Raw genomic sequence first — 20,130 nt, 5'->3', positions numbered from 1 at the left:
GGCTAAAAATTCCACGGACTCGATAATTCTCGCCCCGGTGCCTCCTCGACTCACGGGTTCACACTCTGCGACTCTGGGCAATAGCTTGCTTAATCTCCACAACGGCCCCTCGCGGCGGGATGCCTGACTTTCACCTTGTGGATACCCTGCTATCTCACAGGGGAATACCAGGAAGGGTTCCCTAAGCAAGCGCCGGGAAACCCACTGCGGGTAGCTGTGCGCTATATAAGCTCAACTACACACTACATTTACATTCATGAACATATTGGGTAAGCCCTTTCCTATAGTACAATAAATGTACAGGTTTATAGGCGGATGTCATGAAATATCACTAATAGAGATGTCCCCTGGGGTATCCTAAGTTGCCGTTTGCTACCCTAGCACTAGGAAAACTTCTTTTATAATGCCGTTTTAATACATTCATTACAAGTAGACATAAAATCATAAAGCATTAACTTTTGGGGTTTTCTGACCCCGTGTTGCTGTTGTTGGTCACAGTACCAGATAATGTGTCTTTCGAATGGTTTTGCAATAGGATATATTTGAATGCAATATAAATACAATTCTAAAGCTTTGATATGTGTTTTCTGACCCTCTTTGTCTCTTTTCTCTTTTTCATGCTCTCTCTTGTGCTCATATTGAAAATATAATGTAATATTGTCTTTTGAATCAGCAGGTCTAAATTTATTATAACATGCATTTGTGAATAGGAATATATTAGTTTTCCTATAGGTTACTAACATTGCCTCTCCAAAGAGAGTATCAGTTTATATATTACTGATAATATTGCATCTCACCTCAGGGATACCACAAAGCGGATCCTCTCACTAATATTGTATTTTTAAAAAATGTATATTTTTGTCTAAATGTATATATTGTGGATATCTGATGTGTTGTACATAATGTCTGAATTGTGTTTATATGTATTTGTTTGAAGCCCTGAAGAAGTCCGTAAGGACGAAACGCATTGGCTATTTCGTGTTTTTATGACTACATCGTGTTTTTAAAAAGAAGAATCTTGAATAAAGGACCTATATCAGGACCTGCTTTTTCTGTTTTTGAGAACTTGTCTCAATATATACCTCTCTTACTGTTAAATGGAGTGCTGGACCACTGTTTTCTAAATCCTACTATCCCACCATGTCTCTCTGTTGAACACCATACAGCTGCGTTGCAGAAAGGTGCTCCGAAACCATGTCCCATTTTATACATCTCTGCAATGCAACTCTATGGCACTATCTGTTTAGTTAATTGCCCCCCAGGGACACTCAGTATTCAAGGTAACTTTATCTTGTAACTTAAAATGCCCACAGAGCATCTTTCCACACATATCTACTCCTTCCATCCAACCTTTCGTCACCACTGTTGAAACACAGTCCATTTTGCATATTGATACTTAGTTAATCTTACCTTAACAGTAATAGAAATAAAAAACGCTACACATTTTTTTCAGTTGTTTTTCATAATTTAAATTTCTGAAAATTTCATATTTTAGAACTAGGATCTTTGAAAGAGAAGACATTTTTTTTATAATATATAATATTATATTTTTTACAGCACAACATAAGTTTTACATTTTATAACTTATTTTCTTTGCCTTTTTTACTATTCTTATAATATATTGAATTTCACTACAAACAGTGATTTCAATCATACTCATCACATAACAGCGGGCAACAAAAAAAACAATCAATAAGATTGTTTAAAAAAATCCAAAACTACATGTAACATATTTATAATATACCCAACTATTTCCGAACATTCCACAAAAACTACATCCTCAACAACAAACCATATAATACAAATCAAGCATATATAAAATGCTTTCTTCTAAGAGAAATTTCTAACTTGAATATGAAAGAACTGAACAAATAATATGATTAACAATTATTTTTAATTTTCATACTTTGTACATATTGTTCTTTAAAAATATATGCTGACAGAATGTGCAAGAAAAAATCCTTAATTCAAATATATACTTTTCCTCTAGGCCAAATAGTATTCTTGAAATCCTTTATATTAAAATTGTCCAATAGTATTCGTATTAATACATATTAATAAATTCCTCAGAAGCCGAATTATGTTCCTAAAACTTTGGCTTTAAAAATATTAGGTAGGAATTTGGTAATTTGCTAGGCAAACATTGTTTTAAAACCAATTGAGCATCATTACAATATGTCCACTCTTTATCACATTTTAAATAGGCAGTGTAATGTCCAGATGTTGTAGAAGGACCATCATGGAAAATTATTGCTACTGCTACAAATGTTCTTCCTGATATTGTAAGTTGACTTACTACAAAATGTTTTGTTAAAGTTACAAGTTTCTTCCATCAGCTGTACAACGTTGCATCATTAAAATTATATATTGCCCATATCTTTGTATAAATAATGTTGATAACATTTCTAATTTGCATTGGCTAAACTTAATTTTTTGATTTGCTGCTTTAACTGGTTTGTTGATAGACACTGATTTACAGTCTGGTAATGTCAAATATATACATCTTTCAGTGTCTATGTTAGTGCTACATGTATACATACAATTTTCACATTGATGTTCCCATTTATAACAAAGGCCAAAAAGATTTTCAATTTCTATGCCTTCATTTTCCAATACGGTAAGGATATACATTGGAAATTCCTGAGCATCTTGTTGATATTCTGCGTAAATTGTGTAGAACCTGAACATATATCCAAAAGATTATGAATATCAGAAACGATTTGCATTTTTTCAGTTTTCAATGTTTCATAAACAGACTGCAACAAGGAACAACATCTTTTTTCCCGATTCTCCATAATTTGCTATTGCAAACTTTCAAGAAAAAAAACAACATTGAGCACTACATTAGCATGGCAGTTGATACCTCAACTATTTTCAAACTGATAAACAACAATCTCTTCAACAGTGTCCTTTTTCTTTTTGGTTGCAATCACAACATTATCTTGTTTTTTTTCCTTCTATATAACTTTACTACATATATTCTCATATCTTCTTTTTTGACCTACCACATGCTTTTCAAATACAGGATATTGACCTAAATTGGGAGCAAATGCTCTTCTTAACCTATTATACTCTTTTACATAGTTTCCATCTGCAGTAACCTTTGTGTCATCAAAATCAATCAAAAACAAACCACATAATGTTCTGACTCGGGACACAACAACATATGCCATACCCTCTTTAAACACGGTACTTCCAATGTTCACCAATGCACTGTCTACACTTAAACCTTGAGATTTATGAATAGTCACTGCATATGCCAGAGAAAGTGGAAACTTTTTTCTACGGACATATAAATCTTTAACAACCAAAAAAAGGAACTGAACAACAACCAATTTGTTTTACTTCTTCAATCTGATCAAATTTAATTTTTTTAATTCAATCCATCTTTATTCTAATAATTAACAAAATCCACAACTTTACCCATTGCTCCATTAACTAAACTTTTTTCTACATCCAAATTACACCTTAAAATTACCCGACAGTTTATACTTGCATATAGATTATTCCCTAAACCAGCAGATTTAGATATTGATTTTTCTGAAGAATTCAATTTTGTTTTTAATTTTTCTGTCAAAATAATAGTATTCCTTCATGCTCTATTTCATCAATGGCTTCCATTTTTATTATTTCTTCATTTTCTAGCTTTAAAAGTTGTTCATTGAATATAGAACACTCATGCAGTGTTGGCATTAAGCAGATTATAGATTTATTTTCTGCAATTTTCATATATATTTTCTCAGGAACTATATTTTCATTTGGAAACAAAGTGGAAAGTAATCGACTTTGCAAAGCTTGTTTGCCATGTTCTGTCAGTAATACAATTCTTATATCTTGTAGAATAGTTCCATAATCAACATCATTTGCCTGTCGCATATTTGTAATGAGTTCTTTGTATTCAAAATATGACCAAATATTAACGTTTCCAACACTACTCAAAGACTTTCTGGTGTATTCATGCGCAAGTGTTTTACATATTGGTTGTCCTTTTAAGGGAGTAAGTTGCAGTAGATCTCCAAATACTATGACATGTTTTCCTCCAAATAAGACATCATACTCTGTTTTAATAATTTGCTGCATTCTTAAATGCACTTAAGCAAGCATTAAGTTTGAGACCAAGCTTACCTCATCAATAATCAGAAGTTTCATTTTCTTTAGCACTCTTGAAACTTCATAACAAGCTTCTCCAGATGGCTTGTGATATTCCAATTTGTTTTCATGCACCACAGGTAGCATAAGTGAACGATGTAAAGTAATTCCTTTATTATTTGGTTGCTGCCAACCCAGGTGGAGCAGTTACAACACAAGGCAAATGTGAGTGAGTTGTTTTCTGTAGATAGCTGGTGATTACTTTAATTAAGAAACTTTTTCCTGGTCCAGCTTGACCACATACATTCGCATAGGTTGAAATGATGTGCATGTCAATTCTTTCTTTTCATGAAGAAATCCATGGTCAATCTGTTGTCTCACTTGCTGATATATTTCTTTCTGTTCAAAATGTAGTTTTTCTTCAAAGTTTCCTAAGTCCATAATATCTTCTTGAGCGTGATGCATTGCTGTTTCTACCTCATTCATGGCGATTGCTGCTTCATTTTCAACAATTGGTTGTCCAAGTAGATCTTGACTCAGTGGAGCAGAACTTTGACTGTCTTGAGAACTGTCTCTATAAATCTCAGCTGCAATAGTAGCTTCTTGGTCAATGTCATCGTTTAACATACTCGCACAATTTGCAAAAACAGTACATTCTATGGCATCTTTACAAGCATTGAAGGAATCGTCATAGCTCTGATAATCTCCAAGTAATTCCAATTCTGAACGCCACTGTTTGAACAGTTGTAAAAGTCCTAAATAGTAAATTTCCCTTTTATCAGGAGTGTCGCACCTCAGTTTTCTGTGATTAATCACATTTCCTTTCCTTTGTTTCACCAAACATCCTTCGGAACCAATCACTGCATATTTTTCATTATTTATGGTTTCTGTAGTATTCCTTTAAAAGTGTAGTTTTGCAGATGCAAGATGATGACTTCTATTTGGATAATATGTATCCAACATGTTTGTTTTCAAAATGTCTGTACTTTCTGGATCTTTTTCTGCTAAATATTCAATTTCTTTAACAGATTTAAGTACTCGATTTTGCGTTGCAACAAGTGAATTGATGAAAAACACTTTAACATACTTTTCTAGAAAGACAAGCCAGAGAATGACCTTGCAAACCAGTATTTTTTCTCACTCTGCAAGGGTCTAGTCCTGCAACATCTTAATCTTTTGTTTAACACTTTTTTTACTGTATTGTCGTATGGAATTGCATAAAATATCAATAGATTCTTGTCGTACACTACAAATACTACTGCAATCCCAAGTGTACACTTGGGCTTTAGGACGTCTTCCTAGAACTTCATCAACTAACACTTCTTCTGCATTTCTGGGAACCATCTTCTCTTTCTCAATTGGACAACCATTTCTAACCTCATAAGCTCGACCACTGGTATCAACTGCATGCAATAAATATTTGGTCTGAAAAACTCTCTTCATTAAAAAAAGTCTCTGAACTTGAACTGTGTTTCCATTCTCCCAAAAAAATCACAAAAATTAGTTCTATTAATTATTCCTTTCCTCTTACTTTTGGCCTTCATAAAATGGATTTGTTTAACTAGTGATCGGATTCTGTTTGAAACTAAAATGAATAATTTCCTTTTTAATTCTAAAGCTGCTTTTTGAACAATGGATTCAATATGCTTCTTCTTTTTATAAAATAGTGCTCTTTTTTATATTTTTTCACATCTTTGAGCAAGTTAAAAACCACTCTATTATAAAAAATCTTTTTTCCTGATTTCTTTTACAATTCATTGTGCCTTGTGAATATAACTTTACATTTACTCCTTTCTTTTTACTCATATTATTTTTTGTTGTTGAAGCATTATTTGTAGTTTGTATAATCTGCACACTATTTCTATGCTTTGACAGTTTTTTGATGAATTCTTTAGTTGTCTTACCGGAAGACTTTTTTTTTTATCCACATGATTTTGGTCATCCAATACTTGTTCTGTAATTTTCTTCAAAATAATTGTCCTTTTGCTGTCATTTTCTCTTTCTTGATTTTTCAGGCATGATAACTTTATTTTGATGATGATAAACAATATCTGTAAAAAATAACTATAAATAAATGTATTTTAATAAATGTATAATTTATGCTTTTCAATTACTATACAAACACATTGCATGTGCAAAGGCCTAGCTCACTGTATGAGTAGTTGATTAGCAAAACAATCATTAGAGTACTAGGGAATGGAAGGTGTGAAAGAAAAGTTTGTAGGTGGTTAGAGGACTGCATGCATAGTGGCTAGGCATTTGAAGCAGTCCATGTGCTAAGGTCTGGCTCAGTGCATGAGTATTTGGGCCCTGACTGAATGATTAGAGTACTGCATGGAGAGTGCCTGGGTCAATTTATTAAGTGGTTCAGTTTTGGCAAATTAAATGGATTACTACATACTGCTGAATGGGTCTCTACAACAGTGCAAGGACAGTTACAGGATGTTTGCTGGAGTTTATGGTTACTGCCGGGGGGAAATGAAGATGTGTAGGTGATTAAAGGACTGCAAACATATTCAATAAATATTTGTAGCAGTCCATGTGCTGAAGCCTGGATCACTGCATGAGTACTTGCGGACTGATTAAATGATTAGAGTACTGCAAGGAGAATGCGTGGGTGAATTTATAAGCAATTGGGTTTTGGAAGAGTAAATGCATTAGTACATGGTGCAGCATGGGTCAATACAGGATTGCAATTGGAGTGACAGAGTGTTCCTGGAGTGTAAGGAGACTCACTGGGGATTTAAAGTCCTCAAACACAGGTGCGTAGGTGGTTACAGGGCTACATGCATAGTGGATAGGAGTTTGATGCACTCTATGTGGTAAAGCTCTAAATCACTGTATAAGAATTTGGGTACTAACTGAATGTAAGTAAAACTTTATTGACTGTGCGATTACTTAAAATCTATACAGTATAAAACACATAAACATCATCCCCCACCCAAAATACCCTACCCTGTTTAAAACCCTATATTCAGCTTTAAAAAAAAAAAAAACCTCAGAGAGTCTCAAGTTGTGTGAAAGTTCAATAGAGTTGTTCTCTCCATAATGCCAATTATCAATAGAAAAGTTCTTAAAAAGCCCCCTGTAAGACCCTGGTTAAATTTCTGATTCCGGTGATTCCAGTAGCTTTGCAAGAAATTCCTAAATTAGGTGACAGCTAGCATGATTAGAACACCAGATGGTTCTCATTGCTAAATAACAGGGTCCTTGAGTTCTGTGGCCTTTTGATGGGAATCAAGTGCAGTTCTAACTTGATGGATAAACTTACCAACCCTAGCAAGTAGACAAGTCGTAATTTCTGAAAAGCACCAATCTGAAGCCTCTCTGCAAGTTCTATGGCCCAAATTCCTTAGTGCCGGGCACAGCAAACGGTGACGGTCGCTGGCCAGTTTTGTACAGCAGCATAACAAGTGAAACCAAGATTCTCTACAGTAGTTGCATAATCGGCGGGCAATAGTACCGTCAGTTTGTGCCCATTTTGAGTTAAAATCCACGATCCTAAGGGCCAGGAGGCGCAGATACAGAATTTTCTTTCTTGCTTGAGTAGAAAGTGAGTCTTGTAAATATGGTTGGGGTTTACCGGGAATGTATGACTTATCCAGGGCCAGTGTGAGAGGGTTGTCCCGGAGTGATGACTGATCCAGATCAAACGAAATGGTCTGGACGTGGCGCTTTACAGCTAGGGCCCAGGCAGAATAAGGAATTTCATGAAGGGGCAGACTATTTCCCACAATTTTCAGTAGGTCAATTCCTTTTTCCAACTTAGAGTGCCATGGGGAGCCCGCTTCTCCGAATATAATTTTTAAGAAATGTTTAAGATTATTTTCAGGGGCTTTCAGAACTCTGATATAATATTTTAACAAGTCCCCCTGTAATACCAACTCCGGCGTTTCAAGCCTATTTCCAGCCTTAGCCTAGTGTTCCTTGCCTGTCTGGGAGCCTGTAACACAGACTTGTAGGCGTTCATCTGGGCCGCATTGACAGCTTTCTCAAATGCTCCTGGATAGGCTAGGTGGCCATACGTTATAGCTTGAATCAGTTTTGCCCTAAGTACGGTCAACATCGGTTCTATTGATGGACTATCTAGGCGATGACTAAGGCGTCTAAGAGACAGGATTATTTTGTCAATTCTCGGTTTTAACTCCTTTAAATGTTTGGCTGCAGTAACCCTCTCTGACACCCATACGCCCAGATAATTATAGCATGTGGCTGTACTGATTCGGTGCTCACCCAAAGACCATGTTGCTTGTTTTTTGTGATGGTATTTACCAAAGATTACTATCTTTGTCTTGCTCTCCTTGATTCGTAGGCTGTTTTCCTCGTTGTATATTGCAAGACTGTTTAATGCTCTTTGGAGCCCCACCCTGGTGTGGTCCATGACCACCGTGTCATCTGCATACTGGAGTGTTCCCAAGACCAGCTTCCCCAGTCTCGGAGGTACCAAATTTGCATCTTTCAGGGCTTGCCCCATGTCCGCTATATACAAGTTGAAGAGTAGGGGGGGCAAGACATATCCCTGCTTTAGTCCAGAATTAGTTTCAAATCTTGATGTTCTGATTGTTGGGGTTAATTTCACCCGAACCCATGTCCCCTCATAGAGGGTTTTTATGGCTTTGAGCAGGGCTTGAGGGAACCCCCAGGATTCAAGTTTTTCCCATAGCCGACTTCTGTTTACTTGATCAAAGGCCTGGAATAGTCAATAAAACAACAAAACATGATGAATCGAGTACTGTAAGGAGAGTGCCTAAGTGAAATTATACGTGATTGGGTTTTGGCGCAGTAAATTGGATTACTACATGGTGCTGAAAGGGTCACTAGAGGAGTGCAAAGGGAGTACCAGGGGGTTTGCAGGAGTGTGTGGATACTGACTGGGTAATTGAAGGTATGAACGACAAGTGTGTAGGTGTTTACAGGACTGCATGCATAGTGGACAGGTGTTTGAATCAGTCCATGTTGTAAGGCATGAGTCTCTCACAATGGTTGCTCAACTTGACAACATGACAGGTTTTAAAGCAGTTATCTATCTGCAAAGACATGGAGTAACCAAATGCTTCTCTCACAATGGTTACCCAAATGCACACAGACTCACAGTGTTATTCTAGACAAGCAACACTGTTCCTTTGACTTTACCAAAAACAAATTCACTAGTCTGGAAGGGGTAAGGTGATTGCACACATTTTACATAATTCACTACTGTAGTCTAGTGTGAATGCCTGTCTCATTATGCAAATGCAGAAGCAGTGGCTGGCTTCTAATACTACTAAAACTTGACAACATGACAGGTTTTAAAGCATTTATCTGTCTGCAAAGACATTAACTAACCAAATGCTTCTCTCACAATGGTTGCCCAAATGCACACAGACTCACAGTGTGATTCTAGACAAGCAACACTGTTCCTTTGACTTTACCAAAAACAAATTCACTAGTCTGGAAGGGGTAAGGTGACTGCACACATTTTACATAATTTACTACTGCAGTCTAGTGTGAATGCCTGTCTCATTATGCAAATGCATAAGCTGTGACTGGCTTCTAATACTACTTAAACTTGACAATATGACAGGTTTTAAAGCAGTTATCACTCTGCAAAGACATGAAGTAACAAAATGCTTCTCTCACAATGGTTGCCCAAATGCACACAGACTCACTGTGTGATTCTAGTCAAGCAACACTGTTCATTGGACTTCACCAAAACAAATTCACTAGTCTGGAAGGGGTAAGGTGACTACACACATTTTACATAATTCATTACTGCAGTCTAGTGTCAATGCCTGCCTCATTCTGCAAATGCATAAGCAGTGACTGGCTTCTAATACTACTAAAACTTGACAACATGACAGGTTTTAAAGTAGTTATCTCTATGCAAAGACATGAAGTAACCCAATGCGTCTCTCACAATGGTTGCCCAAATGCACACAGACTCACCGTGTGATTCTAGACAAACAACACTGTTACATGGACTACACCAAAACACATTCACTAGTCTGGAAGGGGTAAGGTGACTGCACACATTTTATATAATTCACTATGGCAGTCTAGTATGAAAGCCTGTCTCATTCTGCAAATGCATAAGCAGTGACTGACTTCTAATACTACTAAAACTTTACAACATGACAGGTTTTAAAGCAGTTATCTGTCTGCAAAGACATGAAGTAAACCAAATGCTTCTCTCACAATGGTTACCCAAATGCACACAGACCCACAGTGTGATTCTAGAGAAGCAACACTTTTCCTTGGACTTCACCAACATAAATTCACTAATCTGGAAGGGGTAACGTGACTGCACACATTTTACATAATTCACTACTGCAGTCAAGTGTGAATGCCTGTCTCATTCTGCACATGCATCAGCAGTGACTGGCTTCCAATACTACTAAAACTTGACAACATAACAGGTTTTAAATCAGTTATCTGTCGGCAAAGACACGAAGTTACCAATATCTTCTCTCACAATGGGTAGATAGAACAGGTTTTTCATAGACAGGAAGTGATGGCACTCAAACAGTATTTACGTCAATTATATGTGAACAAAAATTAAGTATAGCGCTGTCAGGAAGGGGAGACCCTAAAACCCCTTAATCTGTGAGGACTTACCAAGCACAATTACATATAGCAATAGTCCTGCGCACTCATACAAGATAATACATCATGTAGACAAATGTTGAAAGCAATGGACGGATATTGAATCAAGAGTAAAATTATAAGGTAATCAAAGTACCAGGATTGTTTGGAAGGCGCCAGGACGCAGGCCCTTTTCAGAGCCAAAATATCAAGCAGCACGTACACGTGCTTCACCGGGACTGATTCGGTTGCTGTATTATCTCCTTGTCTCACATGATTATTGGAGTTGATTATCTTACATTTCCCCTATCTACTGACACTGGCGTCATATTCAACCGGTACTTTGATTTGCTTGTAATTTTACTCTTGATTTAATATTCGTCCTGCCGAGACTTAACATACCCTACCGGGTTGGAATTATCACCGGCTTTGGGGTATTTCAATTTTGGATTCAGCCACAGAGCCTTGAAGAGCCGGAGAACACTGTTTCTCTGACGAAACACGTGTTGGCTGGCTGTGTGTATTTTGTGTTTGATGACCGATTAAAGAAAACAAAGAACATTGGATTGGTTCCATTGCTTTCAACATTTGTCTACATGATGTATTATCTTGCTTCTCTCACAATGGTTACCCAAATGCAGAAAGACTCACAATGTGATTCTAGAGAAGCAACACTACTCCCTGGACTTTAGCAAGGGAAACACATTAGTCTTATCAAAAACAAAGGCACCACATACAACCCCTCACAAATTAATAATTCGCCTTTCAAATTGATTTGTAGATTAAAGATTATGTCAGTCACACATCAGATTTTCTTACACAGAATGTCTGTACTGCACTGCTCTTAGCAAAACCAAAAAATGGCAAACTTTCCCTCTCATTCTGCACAAATATACATGTAAATATCAAATCACATTGCTTCCCAAATTAATTCAAAAGCTAACACACATGTCTATTGGTTACACATTACAACCCTTTCCAATTGATATCATTTTGAACCATACCCCTAATCTGCTTACTGCCTGTTACCATAGTAACAGTTCATGGAACAATCAACTGAACACATAGTTCGCAAGTTCAGCACAAAATGTTCCTAATCCAAACAGCAAGTGTGCTTGAATTTTCCAAATACCAGCTTTTCCTATCTAATGTTCCTTTCAAACAGTTTTTACTAACCAATAAGAAACATGCTTTTGAAACACAAAAACATGCACCCTCCTTTTCAGTCTATAATGTTCTCAAACAGCCAATTATTTCTCTTCTTTGTTCAAAACTGCATCTTATCCAGCATTTTAGAAAAATCTTAGTTTTCAAACTGCCATTTTGCATACAGACACCTTCTGAGTTCATCCAGATGTCCCTTCAAGATTCTTACTGTGTGGATTGTGGGACACAGCTATATTTTCTGGAGCCAAAGGTAAGCAGAAAACAGAGGTATAAGACCTAGCTTTGCCAAATGTAGACATTAAATGGATTGGTCAGAGAGGATTAAAGTGGCACACCTTGATGCAATTGGTTAAATCCTGTTTGCATCTCCAACACCCTGACCTCATAATTGAGCACTGTGGTGGCAATGACCTAGGCACTTTGACTGGGGTAGATCTGGAAATGCTTATAAAGGACACCTATGGAGAATTGATGTCACTTTTCCCCCAAACTGCCTTTGTCTATTCTAACTTATCCCAAAGACAGAAATGGAACTGGTCCAATCAATTTTGTCCACAGATTGAGAAAGCTAGGAAACATGTCAATAAAGCTGTTTCTGTTTATCTCAGAAATTATGGAATGGGGTCCATTTACAAAAACAATCTGCATTTCAATATGGATGGCATCTATAGGAGAGATGGTGTACATTTTACAGATGTGGGTAATAGAGTCTTCCTCAGCAACTTTAGACTCTGCATCGGTACTTACTTCTAGGTACCAAAATCTCCCACTAAATGCAACAGCTCTTCTTAGAGCCACCCAAGATCTAAGCACATAAGCTTGATAGCTTCATATATATCTGAAAAATATAACTTTTTTTTTGCTTGGAGTCGCGCACTCAACACGGTAGGAGTCGTGCACCCAGTGTGTTAGGAGTCATGCACCCAACACGTGCTTACCAGGGGCAGCGCTTAGCGCCATGCTGGATGCGCGGCTCCTAATTTTACCGCAAAAAAAAAATTAGCACCTATCGCTAATTGCTATTCTCCCCGAGGACCCCATCCCCTGGAGCCTATATACAACGTTGGGGACCATGGGGAAGGGGTTCCCAATGCCCCCACGGCCCCAGACGGCTCCCCGCATCCTACGGGAGCCGGCATTGCTTTTCCACATGGGGAGCTTCTAACATGCAGATCCCCATGTGGAAAAGCAGTTTGGTTTACATTTTGAAAGAGAGAACAGGTTTCTCTGCTCTCTCTTTCAAAATCCAGTTGGTAGTTGTAGTTAGGACCTATTATCCATAGGAAAATCGCAACATTCTAATCCCAATAACTTTGGTGCTGATTGACAAATCTTCGCAAAATTTTAAAAATTTGTGGCACACTCCGGTCTGCTCCTATCGTGAAAGTTTTGGGGTGATTCGTCAAGCGGGGGCTGAGAAAAAAGGGGGGGTCCCAAAATGTATTTTCCCCATCCAATTTTCCCAAGGAAACATTAGACACGGCTACAGCCCAAACTGCTGAATGGAATTACACCAAATTTGGCAAAAAGGTAGGCCATGGTTCAGAAAGATCCCTTTTTGTTAAGTTGTGTAAATCCATGCAGTAGTTGCTGAGAAAATCAACATTAAAAAAGTTTCAATATCTAGAGGCACGGAGGATCTGTGCACCCTCCCGATCACGAGCTTTATGCTAATTGGCTGTCAACACTCCAAACCAGGAAGTGTTAGGCAGACATCTTGTGCCTCGGTAGAACCAAGTCTCAAGAAAAGAGAAAAACAAATGCGCAAAACATGAACAGGGGGCAGGGTAGAAACACCCTGACCCCCTAGGCCTGCTTTGGGGGTCCCACAAGTCCCACTGACCTTGTCATGAGTGATGTAATATGTGATGTCATCAGCAGTGCATTGCGGGGGCGCAAGTTATAGTTAGCTGAACTAACTATAACAGGGGAATTTCAATGGTTTTGTGCGAGTGAAATGTCCTATTAACTAAAACGCCCCTGAAACCTATGTTTTTTTCGGTGAATATATTACCTACTGACGGTCGCCAGTAGGTAGTTATAGTTAGGACCTATTTTCCATAGAAAATCTGCAACATTCTATTTGGAATAACTTTGGCACCGGTTGATGAATCTTTGCAAAAACTGGTGGGGCTCTCCGGTCCGCTCCTATCCTGAAAGTCTTGAGGTGATTCGTGAAGCGGGGGCTGAGAAAAAATGGGGTCCCAAAACATGTTTTCCCCATGCAATTTTCCATAGGAACTGTTCATCGCAGCTACAGCCCGAACGGCTGAACGGAATTACACCAAATTTTGCAAAGTGGTAGTCCTTGATTCAAACACGTGCCTTTTGCTGATATGGTGTAAATCTGTTCAGTAGTTCCTGAGAAACATACAATTAAAAGTACGATAAGGGCACCATCCCGATCACGCGCTGAATGCTAATTAGCTGTCAAGTGGCTGTCAACATTCAAAACCAGGAAGTGTTGGCAGTGTTTGTGCCTCGGTAGAAGCAAGGGTCTAGAGATTAGTGGAACAAGTGTTCAAAACGTATAAAGGGGGCAGGTAAGACATATTTTGACCCTCTAGAACTGCTTAGGGGGTCCCCAAAAATAGTTAGTTTTTTTTTAAAACAGAGAAATGTGTGCTGGGTGCATGGATCTGCTGTAAAACAAATAAAAACAAAGCGCGGCCTCCTGTGCTTGTTAAAAAATTAGCTACCTGGGCAGGACAAATCCTGAGGTCTAAAATATTGCATTTGAAGTGGGGGCCGAGAAAAAAGGGGGTCCCAAAACGTGTTTTCCCCATGCAATTTTCCATAGGAACTGTTCATTGCGGCTACAGCCCGAATGGCTGAATGGAATTATACCAAATTTGTCGAAGAGGTAGTCCTCTATTCAGACTTTTGCCTTTTGCTTAAACGGTGTAAATCCGTTCAGTAGTTTCTGATAAAAATTACAATTAAAAGTACATATATATCTATGGACTCTGTGGATCCGCTCATCTTCCGCGCACTCTAAGCGCACCGTCCCGATCATGCGCTAATTGACTGTCAAGTGGTTGTCAACATTCAAAACCAAGAAGTGTTGGCAGCCATGTGTGCCTCGGTAGAAGCGAGGATCTAGAAATTAGTGGAACAAGTGTTCAAAACGTATAAAGGGGGAAGGTAAGAAATATTTTTACCATCTAGACCTGCTTAGGGGGTCCCACAAGGACCCCTAGGGCCCTTCCCAAAACATTTTTTGGGGGGGGAACTGAGAAATGTACGCTCGGTGCATGGTTTCTCTGAAATAAAAATTAAAACGAAGCCCGGGCTCCTGTGCTTGTTTAAAAATTAGCTCCCTGGGAGGGCCAAATTCAGGGGGTCTAAAATATTACATTTGACGGTGGTTCCGAGGGACCCTGTAACCCGGGGACTGCCATTCCTCGGTGCTACAAAATAAATGGGTGAGGGAGCTCAAAGGTCCGTCTAAGCCCCGGGGATTACCACCCTCTGGGACTTTTTATATTTTGGGAGAGGGGCCGCGTGCTCTGCATTCTGGAGCAGTCAAAAGCCTTGGGGAACACCCCCACCAGGAGCGGCTCCTGCTGTGTCTCGGGGTGTCTACCCCTGGGACACTGCTGTTTGCTATGGCAGGGCGGGAGTCAAGGTTCTCGCTGTATCATAGCAAACTTGAGGGCATATTAACAAGTGCCATTTTGCCGCAATTCTTTTTAAAAAGCCAAAAATGCGGTGAAAATTATATCGCCCTATTTACTAGGCAATGCTAAGATGCATTAATGCATGTTAGCAGCCGGTTTGCTAAGGTCTTACCTCGTAGCTCCAATGAGCTGCAATGTAGGCGTTCTCAGTGGCAAGGTAGGTGTTCATCTATACTAATATAATAAAGAGAGAGCCCAAACCTTTGAGGCGGGTAAGCTCCGGAACCACAGCACCAATCACAACACCCATTACAGTGTTGGAAAGGGCAGTTGCAGCAGAAGGGCATAGGCTATGCAGACGCCCACCATATACATTTAAAAGGTAAAAGAACCGTGCCAGCAAAGTAGTTCCTTGTGGGCGTGTCTGTGTTGTGCTGTGGGCGTGTGCTGGGGGCGTGACAAACGCTGGGGGCGTGTATTACATTCCGCCCTTCATGCCATGTCTCATATCGTGTGCTGTGGGCGTGTGCGGGCACGGGATTACGGGAAAAAAAGCGAGCGGTGTGACCAATATTTCATTTTTTTTTCTTCCCAGGTTCTGTACATTCCAGCTCCGGGTGTCCACCCTGCTCCCTTTAAATACCCCTGCACCCCATAATCATAACCCACCCTTACTCCTTAAAATACCCCAACACCCTTAAACACTAACCCATCTTAACCCTATAAATATACCCTGTACCCCAAAACCCAAACCTATCCCTGAACCCTATGAATACCCCTGTACCCCAAAACCCAAACCTAGCCCTGAACCCTATAAATACCCCTGTACTTCAAAACCCAAACCTAGCTCTGAACCCTTAAAATACCCCTGTACCCCAAAACCCAAACCTACCCCTGAACCCTAAAAATACCCCTGTACCCCAAAACCCAAACCTAACCCTGAACCATAAAAATAACCCTGTACCCCAAAACCCAAACCTACCCCTGAACCCTAAAATACCCCAGTACCCCGAAACCCACACCTAGCCCTGAACCCTAAAAATACCCCTGTACCCCAAAACCCAAACCTAGCCCTGAACCCTTAAAATACCCCTGTACCCCAAAACCCAAACCTACCCCTGAACTCGTGTCAGGAAGACAAGATGGGGAGGCAGGGCCTTTTCTAACCTGGCCCCTAAATGGTGGAATGCTCTCCCTCTGGAAGTAAGGTCCCGCCCCACTCTACAAGCCTTTAGATCTGCTTTAAAGACCCACCTCTTTACACGCGCATACCTGTAGTGGTGCTCTGCATACTTTTTGATCTGTTTTGATAGGCGCCTTGATACCTTCGGGTTTAGTTTGCGCGATACAAATTGCATAATAAATAAATAAATAAACCCTAAAAATACCCCTATACCCCAAAACCCATACCTATCCCTAAACCCTAAAACTACCCCTGTACCTCATAACCCAAAACTATATCTGAAACCTTAAAATACCCAAATACCCCAAAACATATACCTCAGTACCCCAAAACATATACCCCTATACCCATACTTACCTTATCCAAACATAAAAAAAAAATGCTTTTACCATTCATGCATTTACAACGAATTTCGTTGTAAATGTATGCGTGTTAAAAGCATATAAAATGTAATGCCATGCGTTATAATGGCATTGCGGAGTCATGGTACTTTCGTAATGAAAGTATGTGGAGTGATGGTATGCGGAAAGAAAGTTGTGGAATAATGGGTGTTTACCCTCCCCGGTAAGTACATTGGTGGCACGGCGGCCTACATCTCCAGCAACATACTCATATTTTTTCACCACCAATTAGAAAAATGCACAGGTCTCTCTCATTGATGGCCAGCACCGACATACACTTTTAGACACACCTCCCGCCACAAGTTCTAGAATTGCGAACTTTAGAGCTGGGGAGCTACGTTCGAATCTTGGTATCAGCTCAACATCCTGTGAATCCAGGCAAATCGTTTTGTCTCCCCATGCCTACCACAAATGAATGTGTTCCTCTGTAATGTAAATTGTGCTCATGCCATGTTGTCGAGTTCGAGCTGTATAATATTGCAAGGAAAAAAAAAATAGTAGGGAAACTCTAGTTCAGTCACTACTGAATGCGCACTCTTAAGTGCATCAGCAGTGCACTGTGAATCGGAGCGTTTCACAGGCCTGTCACAGATAAGACATGCTATCAAAACGAAATCCTACAAAACAATATACTACTGGCCGGCAGCAATTCATACCAGGACAACGTCGGGACGGGCTGCTAGTATGACAATATAAAAAGGAAGAGGGAGGTATGACAACAGCGTTGTAATTACAAGGCGGCCTTGGATTTGAGGACCAATAGCAAAATTCACGCTAATTGCGGTTTATGTTGGATCCTAACATCTGTTCTGAAGTAGACTCAAGTATGCTTAATAAGCGAGGTGGATTGATATGTTTAGTCCATAGTCTTATATTAACAAGCAATTCACTTGCGAACATGAATTATCGCTGTATTTCTCACGATATTGGAGGCATATTTACAAGGACACCGTTAAAATTATCGTCGCTTTAGCGTTAGGAAAGTTCTGTTAAAGCGGCCATAATGGGCTTAATATTAGGCTTTTGAGGATTTGTGAGCATTCCAATAGAAGCCCAGGTTTACACCAGAACATTTTACTGCTGTCCTTGTAAATATGTCCGTTACAGACTCCTATTTTTACCGTAAGAAAAAAATATCACCGACTATTAATTTTTATTCTTCCTCGGGATACCATCCCATGGGATACAACGTTGGGGTTTGTGGGTGGATGCCCAATGTCACTATGGTCCCAGTTAGCTTCCTGCGTTCTTCGGAAGCCACCATTACTTTTGCACATGGGGACCTGCTAATATGCATCTCCCCGTGGGGAAAAGCATTCTGCTTTGCATTTTAAAGAAGAGAGTAGGTTTTCGTGTTCTCACTGGCTCTCACCCTGCCATAGCAAACATCAGTGTTGAAAAAATCTTTCGGTAAGATAACAAAGGATTTTGAAGTCCATTATCGCCGTTTTAGTTGTAGTTTGCTGCCGGTAAAGCGGCGATAATTTTAACGCCGTCTTTAAATATGCCCCTAAGTTTTGTAATGTCGACAATCCCGTCTCCCATTTAAATCAGCATGAAGTATTTAGCGAAGTGCATTGTGAATCGTGAAGCAACACTGTCTAATTGTAATCGATAAAGAATTCGAAGAGTTGTGTACTTCTTTTGCTCGTAATGTACATAGGGGCAGATTTACAAGTCCCTTGCGCCACTATTGTGTCACTTTTAACATGGGAAAAGTGACGCAAAAGTGGTGCAAGGGGCTTGTAAATCTGCTCAACAGTGTTCTGTTGTCTCACTTTGCTTTCCCCTCTGTCATGTGGAGGATCCTGGGTAAATATAACGGTTTCTGTACAGCCAGTACCTTTCAACCCTAACCCCAAACTGCTTACTGCCATTGTAACAGTTCATGGAACACTTAAGTGAGCACACAGGTCACAAGTTCACCACACAATGTTGCTAATCCAAACAAAGACTGTGCTGGAGTTTTTAAACTTTTCCATAGGTACCGTTAATCACAGCTACAGACTCTGGTAAAGAGCTGGTGAAGAGTTAGCCTCAGTATTATACTTCTAGTTTTAAACATAATTTCTACTTTCATTTTTAAATCTTCTCTAAGCATATGATTGTCACACTAAGTAATAGTGAAATGTTGTCAGAAAAAGAAGACGTATACACTTTTTTAAATTAACTTTTATTACAAGAATAAATAGCTAGAAACTTAACTTTAATATAACAATATAATAAATAACTAGAAAAGTAACTTTAACATAACAATATAATAAACAAAATGTGAGATGGACTCCAATGGTAGGAGGGTAGGCAACCTGCAAAACAAAAAATGAAAATAAGTGTTTAAAATTAGATCGATGTGAGTGAATGAGGTCAAAGATCACAAATTAACATATCACTTGGCAATATTTTGTTATTTGCATGTCTGCAGTGTGCCTGATACATCCCACCCCTCTCATAGGCCCACGTTGAAGATGTGTCTGTAGGAAAGTGCCTACTGCATCATATCTACAGTATGGTCCAACAGGTCTTTAAAATGATTCAGAGATGAGACAGAATTAGGTGAGAGATCACGTAATTATGCAGAACAATATTGGTTATTTGCAACGCATTTAATTGGAGACATTGTGTATCTAGGCTGCTCTGCTTATCTTTTGTAAACACTGTTTCAAACAGAGTTCACAACTTGAAGTCTGCTTTGTTTCTACACTGCAGACTGTATTAAATTCAGCCTTGATTTATTTATCTGCAGAGTGGACAGCAGCGTCCATAACTTGAAAAGAGAAAGAGAAACAATGTGAGAGAGAGGGAGAGAGAGAAAGTGAGAAAAAACAACATTGATAGTGTAAGAGAGAGAAAGTAATAGATGGAGCAGGAGAGGTAGTGTTAATACTGGAGAAAATCTTCGTAGCTCACCTCTTTGCCTCTGTTGTGTGTCCAAGCACGTGCCGGTTCATAGTGCACCCTCAAGTGTAGTGATTTGAAAGATAGTATAGAGTTAGTAATGTAAATATAAATGTAAATGTTTTTGTACTTGTATAGCGCGCAGCTATCCGCACCGGGTCTCCCGGCACTTGTACTCATACCGCTAAGGAACCCTTCCTGGTTTTTCTTGTGA

The 20,130-nt window shown here is 39.2% G+C and overlaps 1 protein-coding gene across 1 annotated transcript in view; it reads left to right on the top strand.

Annotated features, from left to right (window-relative positions):
- Positions 1–20,130, top strand: part of LOC144827857 (uromodulin-like) — a 254,678-nt gene that overhangs the window by 111,496 nt on the left and 123,052 nt on the right. The window lies entirely within an intron of this gene.

This window comes from Lissotriton helveticus, chromosome 4_1 (genome assembly GCF_964261635.1).
Source record: "Lissotriton helveticus chromosome 4_1, aLisHel1.1, whole genome shotgun sequence".
NCBI lineage: Eukaryota > Metazoa > Chordata > Amphibia > Caudata > Salamandridae > Lissotriton > Lissotriton helveticus.
Note: the sequence above shows the minus strand (reverse complement) of the source record. Positions and strands in the feature narration are given on the sequence as shown.